Below are 13,659 nucleotides of genomic sequence, written 5' to 3'. Positions count from 1 at the left end.
GATCTGAATGCTCGAATACTTCATGTACCAAGTCAACGCTCTACATCAGAATTTCATGACAGGTTGCGTTTTCTTAATATTTTCATCATGAACCTGCTTCATTGTCCATACTACTTCACATAAGAACCATAACTGCTCTGGATCCTCTAATCCAGTCCCTTTAAAGATAGGTAGTTTAATATCATCAGTCATAGTTCTTCTCAAATGAGGGGGAGGGGGAGGGGGAGGTAGTGGGGGAGGGGCATTCATAAGGGGAGGGGGATGGGGGGTAGGGGGCAAGGAAAACCAAAAGCACCCTGATTACTACTTTATTCTAGATTGGTGAACTTTTAGGATGAAAGGGTGAATAGTGAGGAGTTACTTCAGAGTTCTCAGGGCAATTTTATCCACTTTCAGACTCACTTAAAAGAGGGCTATAGTCAGTTTCTATAAGAGTCTTTGGATCTTGGTCACAATATCTCTTCCTAGTGTCTATTCTATATATTTTTCCACTTCATCTTTTTCCAATTTCTTCTTCAAATCTTCTCCCAAACATAAGTAACTAATAATCTGACTTTATTCATAAAATTCCCTTTTCGCACAAAAACATCTTAATCCAAAGTTTTAGAGATCTCAAGAACTTACCTCGTGGTCCTTTGAGAAAATTTTGTTCTACTTCATTATAGGACACGATCAAGTGTACCGTGAACTTAGTAATGAATCTTTCCAAGATGCTATCAATCCAGAAATCAACAGCTCTTGAGATCCTATTATCGGTGTTCTTGAGTCGTTGTATCAATTCAGGAGTCCACTCCTTAGGTTCATCTCCTTTAAAACAATTTTTTCTCTCGGTCAACCTTGATATCCACTCATACAGCTCAACATGAAATGAACCAAAGAATATTTCATATTGATCTTCGAAAATATAATTCTCCAACCACCTTTCAGCTAACAGAAGAGGGTTTCTATTTTCTTGTTCTGCAAATTCTCGTTCCTTTTGTTCTACCCAATCTTGAATTTCTTTCTTTGATGGATGCCACATAAACATATCCCTCAAACAAATCCCGATCCTGGAAACAGAACCACTTGTTGGATTAGGTTGGGCTAACCCAGGTTTGATTCTTTACTGCACACCAACAAAACCCTCAATCACTAGCCTTTTCGGCAATGACCTATAAGCAAGTCGCAGTGTCACCCGAAGTGATTATGGGAAGTTGCAGAACTAGGTTTCTGCAACCTTGAGGATACTGCAATGTGGCAATTTTGTATTTTCTTATGCTTTAACATTTACAAAATACTTCACATTCATGAACTACTTCGCACTTATATATTACTTTGCAAAATTACATTCATCACTTAAACATATCATAAACATCCATAAACTTCACAGTACTAAAATAACGTGCAGATAATAAGAAAATCAACACATGTAGACACATATTTTACCATGGTTCATCCACATGTGGGACTACATCCACAAGAACCATTGCTTATAATAGATAATTTTGTACATTAAACAATTCTTCACCTGTGCACATAGTTGCAAGTTGTCTGCCCACAAAGCTGCAGACGCAGGCCTTCACACACGTAGCTGCGGAGCCTTTCCCTTTTTCCGAAGTAAAAATCACAAAAATACAACCATAAACATAGATCTGGATCCAATTGATTCATGCCTTCCTTCTTTACTATTCATCCCTATATATACTATTACATTGAGGGATTACATTTGTAGGGACCCCTTTAGGATTTTTTTTTAATTAATACAGTAAACTAAGAATACAACCATAAGCAACTAGCATTGGGAAATCAACAATATTAAGCACTTATATAAAACATCCATGAATTTCACTGCATTACACATATCGTCAATTTTACATGTTGTTAACTATAGTCATAATGAAGTCATATAAAAGAACATTATAAATAGCATAGGTATCGTTCACCAAGAGATGAGATTCAATCTTGAGTTGCCACTACTTGCACTCTCTTGTTGTCATTCAACTCCAACTGTGAAATTTTACATGCTTAATCTGAATGTATTGACCCACTGGTTAACCTCCCAGCCTACTCCTTGGGTACTCTCCTTCCCTGATAACCCCCGAGCTGCAATGGCATTGTAGGATGGAGGAAATATGCTAGCTGGTAGAGAAGATCACTCCTTGGCTCAAGAGTCCCCTCTCTAAAGTCCTCTAACTCACCAAACTCAACTATAGCTCGTAGTCATTACTCTAACATAGTCTCATCCATCCAACGATAGGGTAAAAAAAGTCCTTTCTCCCATGGCTTACCCCTTATTTTATAGGAGGCTCCATAGGTGACACTTGGAATTTCATGCATAATTAATTATTTTTGTTAATTAAATAGTTTGATTATTCACCCACCCATGTGTCACTCTCTCACAAAGGATATCCAAAATTAATTACTTAAATTTTAATTTTAAAATAATTTTTTTCCTCGCCCCAACAAGACTTCCTATTTCTTCTCCTAGTTGTCTCTTGATCCCCCTTTTCTACTCCTTAATTTGTGTTCATTACTAGAGTCAATTGATAAGTCTCAGATTTGGTCCCCTAACTACTTCCTAATTTAACTCCATTTTCCTCTTAGATGGATATTCTTATGTTGGTTGTTTCCACATGGAGGTTCTCTAAATTTATCTAAAATTTAATTTAATAAACTTATTTTAGTTCACCATCTTGTTGAAAATGGCAACAAGAAATGCTAAAAATAAAGTGCTAAAAATAGCACTGCTATAAATAGCAATTCAGGTACCAGTGCTGGATTGAGCAACAAGGAATGAAAAATATAAGTGCTAAAAATAGCATTGTTATTTTTAGTAGTTCAGGATGGATTCCAATTTTAGTCAGTCCTTGGACTAAAATAGGAATTCAAATTCGAATTTGAACTTAACAGCTGTTTGAAAATAAATTAATTAATTCACCATGAGTTAATTAGTTGTGAAAAATCAAACATGAAGTCTATGTGAGGACATGCAACAGTTTCTCTATTAATTGAAGAATTTATCAATCAGTTAAAGAGATAAAGATGAGTTCTAATTTGAGTTGTAATTAATTGGCTAAGTTAACTGAGTCAAGTCTAGTTAGATTGATTTAAACAATTTGTTTAAATTAATGTGAGTTCAGTTAGTTAATGCATGCTTGCATATAACTGTTGCACTTCAGATAACTAAATATTCTCTCATGAATAACTCATGCATGTCAGTTCAGACAGAGACCAAGTTGAGGTCAGAGGAGGGACAGTGTACTATTAGTTGGATGGATTTTTCCTATAAAGGAAACTCATCTATGGAGAAGGATTTATCTCCTTCAAGACTACGTAGTTGGATCAAAGGTTACTGAGTGTGTGAAGAGGCCAAATCACACAAGTGGCTGCAATGGACCCCAATCAAGATTGCACAAAGAAATAGGAGGCTTGGAGGGTAGACCAGAGGTTAGATAGAGGCCTTTGACTTTTGATGAGCAGCAGAGGTATTGCAGAGAGAGCAGGATAGCTTTTGAGCTGATTCTTCTTGTAATACTGGCTATATTTCCACTTGTATGATAATACAGAGTTGGGGTTTTAGGCTTAGGCTTTCCCCAGGTTATTCCTTCTGTGTTATGTGTGATTGATTTCTTCTTATCAGTTATATGTGTTCTCTTGATCTTGCTCAATTCGATTAAGCTTCCGCAAAGTGTTGTAGAAGTAGATCTTGTATTATGTTTTAGTATATTGCATAATCTGTTGATCTATAGTGGGAATTTCTACACATCCTCGTCTCTTAATGAATTTTAACTATTTTAGGATTAATCTTTATACTTACATCTATGTTCCTCTTTCCCCATTTTACCTAATTAAGTTACTTATGTACATTATCTACCTAATAATTTCCAACATGGGAAGGTTAGAGTTCTCAAGGTAAAATATTTTATTTCTTCCTATTCTCCCCTTACCCCAAGTTTTATTCTTAATTTAATTACCTCAACTCTAACGTCCTTTACCACTTGATGTGAACTTAAAAGGTTTTCATATCTTGATTATATCTATTAATTTATTTATTTTTAATTATTCCAAGGGTGCTAAGTTGGTAGTGCCCTTCAAGAACTTCCCCTGAAGTTCTAAGGGTGTCATGCCTAACAGTTTATTTGTGATGCCAAGGGTGCCAAGTTGGTCATGCCCCTCAAGAACTTCCCTTGAAGTTCCAAGGGTGCCACACCACTTTCCCTTCAAGCATCCAGTGTCTACGAGGAGAAAGTATAGGTGAAACAACAAAGACTGCTATCATCTCTTATGTTGCCTACTATAGTAAGAATAATGGTGTTGGGGATCAAGGAAGCTGCCTTGATGCACGCCCCCCGGTAAAATCCTCATGGGCAACCGAAATTTGGGACCTGCCCCCATGACATCGTGATCTTCAAGGCGAAGGTGTTTCAACCTTTCCAGCCCAAGTCACAGTGGGAGTGCTAGCGGGTGAGATCAGGGACACTGTCCCACCCCTCCCCTATTGTTCCATCCAATTGTACAACCCCATCACCCATATGTGAGTCATTCTGTCAAGAAACTAATATGTTCCTGCAACCACTAACATATCATCAGAATATATATATACAGATATAGCAGGTTTCAAAATTGACTTAGAATTTCAAAGACAAAATATTAATTTCCATCAAACCAGGTGTCGTCAACGCATCATATGTGAGTGCCTTTGGTGATTTCCTGTCATACTCAATAATCATTAGTAACAAAGTTTCTTAGTGTTAGTCATTTTCATAATAGCATCATCAACATCACCTAGTCATTCACATCATTGCTCATTGTGAACCAGAACTAATCTAAGTAGCTAATATAGGGGACACATCCATCACGGTTATCATCATCGTAACATCAATATAAAACATACCTATCCATCAAAGATATCATCATCATGATATCAATAGAGAGCATACATAACGATTAATGCTACAATCATCATAGTATCAATAGAGAACATGTATAACCATTAATGCTACAATCATCATAATATCACTAGAGAACATACATAACCATTAATGTTATCATCGTCATAATATCAATGGAGAAAATACATAAACATCACAACCACTAATAATAGATTCATTTGTCTGGATCCTCAACCTGAGGTCCTCAAAGAATAAAGTGTGGGCCTTAGGTCTAAATAAATTTTAATGTCATATCATTGTTATTCAAATAGAGCAGGGCACTACATACACCCCCTCTTAATAATAGACTTCCCCTCGAAGTCCTTGGAACAAGTAAGGAAAACGGTGATGCATCTCCTTGGCATCCTCCCAAGTGGATGAACATTGACTATAATTGTCCCACTAGACCTTAACCTAGTCCACTAACCATCATCTAAGTTGCAAAGTTCGTTGGTCCAGTATGTGAACTAGTTCAACAATTGTTGTTCCCTCGTCTAAAACCTGCAAATGGCCTAAGTCAATAACATGCGAAGGATCTGAAATATAATGACGCAAAATGGAAACATGAAATGTTATAGATCTGACCCAAAAATATATGAGAATAGAAAATAACCCAAGAAATAACAAGATAGAAATAGATAGAAATGCTTCTTTATTGATCAAACCCTTAAGGTAGGGCAACACCATACATTCACTCCTTAAGGAAGGAGAACACTCCACAAGCCATATGCATGTTCATACAATAATCCTTGACAATATTCCTTCATATCTCTCCATGTGGAGTCTCTAGCCTCTATATAGGCCTCATACATACAATACCATGGATCATTACCATGGTTCCCTCTACCATCGAACTAATACCATGTGCCCATTACATTATTACTAACTACTTGTGGTCCCTTACATGATATGGGTTAACCACCTTATTTATTACTATGGCCCATCCCATTATTACATTATTACCTTGGGTACTTCCCTTTGTACCCCATATTATCCCCCCTAGGTATATAACATGAAACACATCATGCATACGTGCTAGAGATGGGAGTAATGCAAGCCTATATGCCACTGACCCTTTTCTTTCTAAGATTTGAAAAGGTCCCACAAATCGTGGAGATAATTTTGCTCCCTTTCTAAATCTTGTAGAGCTCTTTTGGGGCCTTAATCTCAGGAATATCCTATCTCCCACTTCATAACTTCGGTCTATCTGATGAGCGTTAGCATAACTTTTTTGTCAATCTTGAGCTTCTTTTAGCCTCCCCCTAATCATAGTCATTTGTTCTTTCATCTCTTGCACCACTTCTAGCCCTATTAATACTCCGTCCTCTAGTCGGTTCCAACTAAGAGGTGTTCTACAAGGTCTTCCATATAAGAACTCAAATGGTGCCATCTTGATGGAACTCTGATAACTATTATAGTAATAAAATTCAACGAGGGGTAAAAGCTCCTCCCATATATTTTGTTGGTCCATCACATACATCTGTAACATGTCCTCGAGGATTTTATTATTCCTCTGTGTCTGCCCTTTTGTCTCAGGGTGGTAAGCAGTGCTGAAGTTCAACTGGGTTCCCAAGGCTTCTTGGAAACTGGTCCAAAACCTTCCTATAAACACTGCTCCCCTATCTGATATGATATTCCTAGGCACTCCATGAAATCTCACAATCTCATCAATAAAAAATTTGGCTATCTCTAGTGCCTTATATGTAGTCTTAGCTGCTTTAAAATGGGTGGTCTTGGTCAACATGTCCACAACTACAAATATGGCATCATGTCTTCTTGAGGTCATTGGTAGTCCCACAATGAAGTCCATTGATATAACTTCCCATTTAGATTTTGGTATCTCATGGGCCTGCAATAACCGTGTTGGATGTCTGTGTTCACCTTTTACTCGCTAACACTCTAAGCATCTTACTACAAAGTTTACAATGTCCTTCTTCATCCCTTTCCAAAAGAAGAGTGGTTTCAGGTCCACACTCATCTTCTTAACACCAGGGTGTGCCATGTATACCGCGCGATGTGCTTCATTCAAGATTAACTAGTGTATATCTTCATTCGGTGGCACATATATCCTTCCCCAAAATCATAGTAGCCCATCACTCTACAGGTAGTATTCTTCATATTTTGGGACCCTCATTTCATCCTCCCTCAAACTTTTGCTAAGTTACCTCCTGGTACCAGGTGTCCTTAAATTCTAAGTCAAGCAAATTCTCCCTCAAATTTGTCTATAATGGAATCACTGAAAATATCTGAGGCCTCCTACTTAAAGCATCAGCCACCTATTTATTGTTCCCTTTATGTAAGTAATATCAAAATCATATTCATTGATTAGCTCAGATCACCGTCTTTGTCTTGCATTTAAGTGGTCTTGAGTGAATATGTGGTGTAGCCCACAATAGTCAGTCCTAAGTTCAAACTTCCACCCTAGAAGGTAGTGTCTCCAAATATTTAGTTCATAAACAATTGTTGCCATTTCTATATCATGAGTTGCATAGTTATCTTCGTGGGTTTTAAGTTTCCTTGATGCATAAGCTATTACTCTTCCTTCTTGCATCAATACACAACCCAACCCTTCCTTGGAGGCATCGGTGCAAACTAAAAATTCTTCTTCCATAGTTGGCACCTTCAAAATTGGCATCGTTGTTAATAACACCTTTAACCTTTGGAATGCGTCTTCACATTTTTCAGTCCAAATGAATTTCTTGTTCTTTCTTTGGAGCTCAATAATGGGGCTTGCTATCTTCGAAAAATCTACAATAATACCCGGCCATGCCCATGAAACTTTGTATTTCACGAATATTGGTTGGTGTTGGCCATTCCATGATTTCCTCGATCTTTTCTAGGTCTACCGCGATACCATCCCCAGAGATAATGTGCCCAAGATAATGAATATTGGTTTGGTAGAATGAACACTTTGACAACTTCCCATACAATTGGTTTTCTCTAAGACATTGTAGAACTATCCTCAAGTGTTCGTCATGCTCTTATGGGGTCTTTGAGTAGATCAAAATGTCATCGATAAATACTTGTACAAAATTTTCTATGTAATCCTAAAATATTCCATTCATCAAACTCATGAAAACACCTGGGGCATTTGTCAGTCCAAAGGGTAAAACTACAAATTCATAATGCCCAAATCTTGTCTTAAAGGCTACCTTCAAGATATCTTCTTCCTTGATTCTCAACTGATGATATCCCAACCTCAGATCTATCTTTGAAAACACAGTCTCCCCCCTCATTTGATCAAACAAGTCATCCATCCTTGGTATATCGTATTGATTTTTTATCGTCACTTTCTTCAACTGGCAGTAGTCAATGCACAGTCACCAAGACCCATCCTTCTTCTTAATGATTTTTCACAGGGGCTCCCCTCGGACGTATGAACCCCAAGTCCAACAATTCTTTTAATTGGATTTTCAATTCCTTTAGCTCTGGAGTCGACATACGATAGGGTGCCTTTGCAATAAGCTATGTGCCTGGTTTAAGGTCGATGGTGAAATCAATTTCCCTTTTTGGAGGTAGACCAGGTATTTCTTTGGGAAATACATCCTTAAACTAAATAAGAATTGGATGTTTATCAAGGTTTTCATAATCACCCCTATCTTTTAGAGTTACCACCATGAACATTTGACATCCCTTTTGCCTACATTTCATTAGTTTCATGGAGGAGATGAACCTCAGGGACACGCCTCAGTTCTTTACTCTCAGTGATTTTCTTTGGTCGTCATCATCTGTGAAATGTAGTACCTTGTCTTTGTGGTCTAGGAGTGCCTCATGTCGTTCCAACCAATCCATTCTTATAACTACGTCATAGACTTATAAGATCGTAGAGTACAAGGATACCTTAGTCTTACATACACCCAGGTCCACCTCACAATCCTTTACCATCCTTCCTACATTTCTTTTCATACCACATGAGATTTCTACATGTCTAAAATCATGTTGTGCAATTACTTCATGTTTAATCCTTGATAATGCATTTAGAGAAATAAAAGAATCAGTTGCTCCTGGATCTATTAAAATGAAAAAACTCATACCATCAATATTACCTGAGGTTTCCAACACAGTGGACTGGTGTTCGACCTGGCGATTGTTCACCACTACATGGATGCGATGAGCCTTCCCCAGATCCCCCACCGTACATACTTTCTGAGTTGAGTTGATATTACCTGTCTTTTGAGGGCAATCCCTCTCATAGTGAGGACCTCCACAAGTCCAACACCTCCTCTTAGGAGCTTCGCTCCTACTACTGACTAAACCAAGAGTTGGCCTGGAACTCTGCTGGAAAGAACCAGACTATTGGGATCGGTGTTGAGGTGGTGTGACTTGGTGTTGTCGCATAGGGCGGTGCTGTTGTGGTTGACAAGTTTGTTGAGGTACCCTATTTGGCTGTTGAGTTGGATGCCTATATGGTGTTCTTTGATTTCCTGTTGACCACTTTTGATGATTGAGCACATGACCCCTTTGAAAATTTCTACGTTCCATACTATTTCCACTTGGTACTCCTGATCCTGCGGAACTTGTTGACTTACTAGGTCCACTGCTCATGATCTCCTCCTCTGCAATGATCACCCATTGAACTGACCCATGCAAGGTGCAAGGAATTAAGATCCTAACCTTGGCCCGAGTGTTAACATTTAGTCCATACACAAATTTGTTCACCTTGAGCTTTTCTGTGTTTAAGTGAGGGGCATAACGAAGTAATTCCATGAAACGAGACTCATACTATGGTACTAAGTGACTCCCCTGCTTTAATGCATTGAATTCATTTAGTTGCCTCTCAAGGAACTCCTCTGACATGTAACATTCTCTAAATTTTTCTTCAAATAATTCCCAAGTTACTTTTGAGATATCCATCCCCAATTGGGTTAATAATGTCTTCCACGAAAGTAGTGCATTTCCCTTCATCTGGAATATACCCATCTTGGCCTTCAGGTTTGAGGTGTAATCTCTCAAGATAAAGCACATAGCCATGTTTTCTAACCATGCTTCTGTATATTGACCATCCGTGGACCCCCAAAACTCTGGAAATTTTATCTTTTCCAAATCTCGACGTACATCATTTCTTGTAGCATTTTGAGGTGCTTCATTTTGTATGACATGTCCTCCATGCTCTCATTCTAGACGGTTTATTAATGCCTTAGACATGAGTTGGAATGATCTCATTAAGTTCAACACTTCCTCGACTGGTATCTGTTCTGATGTTGTGATGTTTTCCCCATCATTGGGTGGGGTGGCATGAGTCGGCTATTGTGGTGGCACCATGTTGCACACTTTAGTTTCCCCACTCCTTGTACCTCTTCTAACCATGGTTCACTAGTGAATCTTGCCACAATTTAACATGATTTTTCTTATAAGATAAAACCAATCAAATAAAGATTGTAACCAACCCAAGTGGTTCTATAATTTACTGTTATTATTATATACTTACAAAGGAACAATTTATGCATTTATAAGTTCTTTATGATATAATTCACCTATCAAATTCAAACCTTCCTATAAAGATTTAATCATAAGGATAAAATCAGTCTAACTCAACATAGTAGGCTTAGACTATATTATGTCATGTAAATGGTAGAGGTGATTGGTAGCATTTTCATAACATAAGCTAAGAATGTCATTAGTAAAAAGAGAGAGAATAAGTTTCTAATGTTCTATGATTTCAACAATGGAAGTACCAAAAACTTAAATATTAATAATAAGCATAGATAATATTGTTTTATATAGCATATGACTTGAATAGGTAATTATCAAGGATAGGGTAATTATCATATTACATGCATGTAGGATAGGGATACCAATCAAAAACAATGGATAGTTTGGAATTACTTTAATAACTGTTTATGTATAAGTGCTTGTATAGTTAGAAGTTTATGGTATGATATAGTGTTATACCTTATTATATAAGATATCTAAGAACCAGATTAATAATGAAAGAATATATATAATAATAAATATCATTATTTATATGGGAAAATAATTAAATAATTAAATGAATGTAATGATTCTCAGAATGTTAAACTAGTACAGCCATGTAATTTAGATGGTTGGAATGCCATAGGCATTAGTGCAAGAGTTACTTGGGACATTATTCACTTTCTGGTAAATAATAAAATCTACCAAGATTTTTTGCCCACCATTATTTATGCACTTCCTTGCTTAAATTTAGAAAGGAGTGAATATGTAAACATTGTGATTTAGCATGGTAATGTCTACCAAAATTTATGCAAGTTGTTGAACAATTTTCGGTAGGAAAATTATTGAGGCTGTATTAAAAAGAATCTAACTATGTTAATATTTAGTCATTATCAAATTTAAATTTAATATTAATTTAGACTTAGTTAACCACTTTACTTCGAGTAAATATATATCCTCAAAAAACTTAACCCCTTTAACTTTAGTGTAAAAAGTTTTTTTTTTTTTTTTTATAACTCGATTGAAAAGATAATTCTTAATAAACTATTATAATCATAATGGATTCCTACCGACACTTAAATATGGATTAAAAGTTTATCACCCAATTACTTAGCAGTCAAGTTAATGATGAAGTGGTGATTTTAGCCTTTTTCCTCACACAATTAATTATATCTAATTAATATATGTTATATTTCTTAGTACCGCTAGCTTCCAACAATGTTTTGTTTTACTATTCCACACATGCCAGCGTGTTATTTTATAATAATATTATAAGGAAATTTAATGCCCTTTATAATGTCAAGAAAAGTAAATTATAAACAAGATTTTAACATTTAAAAGTTGAGTGCACATGTCAACATGACAAAATGTTTTGTTTTACTATTCCACACATTCCATCTTGTTATTTTATAATAAAATTATAAGGAAATTTAATGCTCTTTATAATAACAAGAAAAGTAAATTATAAATAAAATTTTAACATTTAAAAGTTGAGTGCACATGTCAACATTTGTCATGCCTGGTGCACTTAAGGAAGAGTAAACTTGGCTAGTAATTATATGAATTAATTAACAATTGTCATCCATTTTGTACTTTTGCAAGATTAACCTTGGTTGGTAATTATATGAACTAATTTTATTAATTGACTCTTTTTTTCCATCCACTCATGGTTATTGTTGACACCTAATCATAGGGATTGGGTGAACAATTGTAAATAGTATAAATAAATAATAATAGAAAATGGAGACTCGTGAGGAGATGAAACTCAATAGTCACTCCCTCATGTATATAATGGACAGCCTAAATAAATAAACATAATCTCATTTGAGGAGTTACCTCCTGACCTAACATGGTATCAGAGCCAACTCCCAAAATTAGCTTTTGTGTTGTAACTCCTTGTATCAATTTTTTGCCATATTATGTGTTATAGACATTTTTGGGCCCTACAACCCCAAGCATGAAATGTCCATAAATCAAGGGCTCCTAAGTCCCTAAAAGTGTTGTTCTAACCCCTAAAGGAACAAGGTCAACAGATTACAGCTTCTCCCAGAAGTTCTCCATGAAAAACTGCTCAGAATTGGTCAAAACAGGATCATTTCAGCTGCTCCACTGGTCAAGTGCATTGCATCTCACCTAAATACACTGTGAGGGTGCGTTGCATTTCAAAAATCCCTTCTGTGGGGTGCGATGGGTGAGAAATGACAAATGGCAGTGTCATTCCGCGAGGTGGAGAGGCAATGGAAGCTTCCAGAATCTTCTCCTGTGACACATGCCTCACTGAATTCAACCAAGGATGAGTAAGAGACCATCAATCTCCAAGTGGAAGCAAGAAATATTAGAGGGAAGACACTAATCAAATCATGAGCTGACTCATCTCCATTACAGACATCTATATATGGATCCCTCATCCCAGAGATCCAGAGGCTAGAATTTTGCATATTGTAAGGAATTGTTGTTGGGTTCTTGAGACAAAAATCAGATTGTTGGGTGATCTAAGCTTTGTTTGAGGTGAAGAGGGGATTCTTTGCTGGGAGGTTGATGTTGGGTCAGAACAACTGGTTGTAACTCCTCTTGGCTCTTTCTTGTTTTATCAATAAAAGCTATTCAAGTTTTCCTCCATGCTCTTGTGTCATTGATGCTTGTTACATTTGTATGGTCAATTTACATCTGATCCTAGATTGTTTATGATTATAGATCCATGTCTTTGTATAGTGCTATGCTTCTGTGATCTTACAGGTACTTTGTGAAGCTGGGCGTGCAAGGGAGCAGGTAGCTAAAGACTATCAAAGAAGAGGGGAATCAAATCAGGAGATTAGCGCAAGACAGAGGTTGGTCTTTCTGTTCCTCTCTATCTATAATTCATAAAGGAAAAACGAAAGTAGCTTTTCTCTGTTTGTTTCTAAGGTAGCTGTCACACCTTAGTGGGATAGAGCAGTTCTATATAGACACTTTTCCCTGTAACAAAATGGTGACTCCGCTGGGGAGATAATTAGTTTGTTTGTTTATCATTCTTTGTTGTTTGTTTCATAAACTTACAGGTAGCATTCGAACTGCATTTGCCATAACAAATGCAAAGTAGATAACTGCTACTTCAATCCATCTACTGGATCTGTTTATGATTTAAACAACTGATTCACAAACTATCTGATTGCCCTTGTGATAGCTCTTAGATCCTCCTTAGATCTACCCCTGATTGTTGCATTACTGATTGCTTTTGCTCGGCCAAAACCCAAGAACTGAACTGTAAACTATGACCTGGAACCCAAACAGAGTCTCGTTTCTGGCCCAGCGTAGGTATTGTTCAGAGAATCTGAACTTCAGCGCACTTCCCGAGTGG

This window comes from Pinus tabuliformis, chromosome 8, assembly GCF_031772625.1.
Source record: "Pinus tabuliformis cultivar Carrire ecotype Pingquan chromosome 8, CPIR1, whole genome shotgun sequence".
In the NCBI taxonomy this organism is placed as follows: Eukaryota; Viridiplantae; Streptophyta; class Pinopsida; order Pinales; family Pinaceae; genus Pinus; species Pinus tabuliformis.
Note: the sequence above shows the minus strand (reverse complement) of the source record.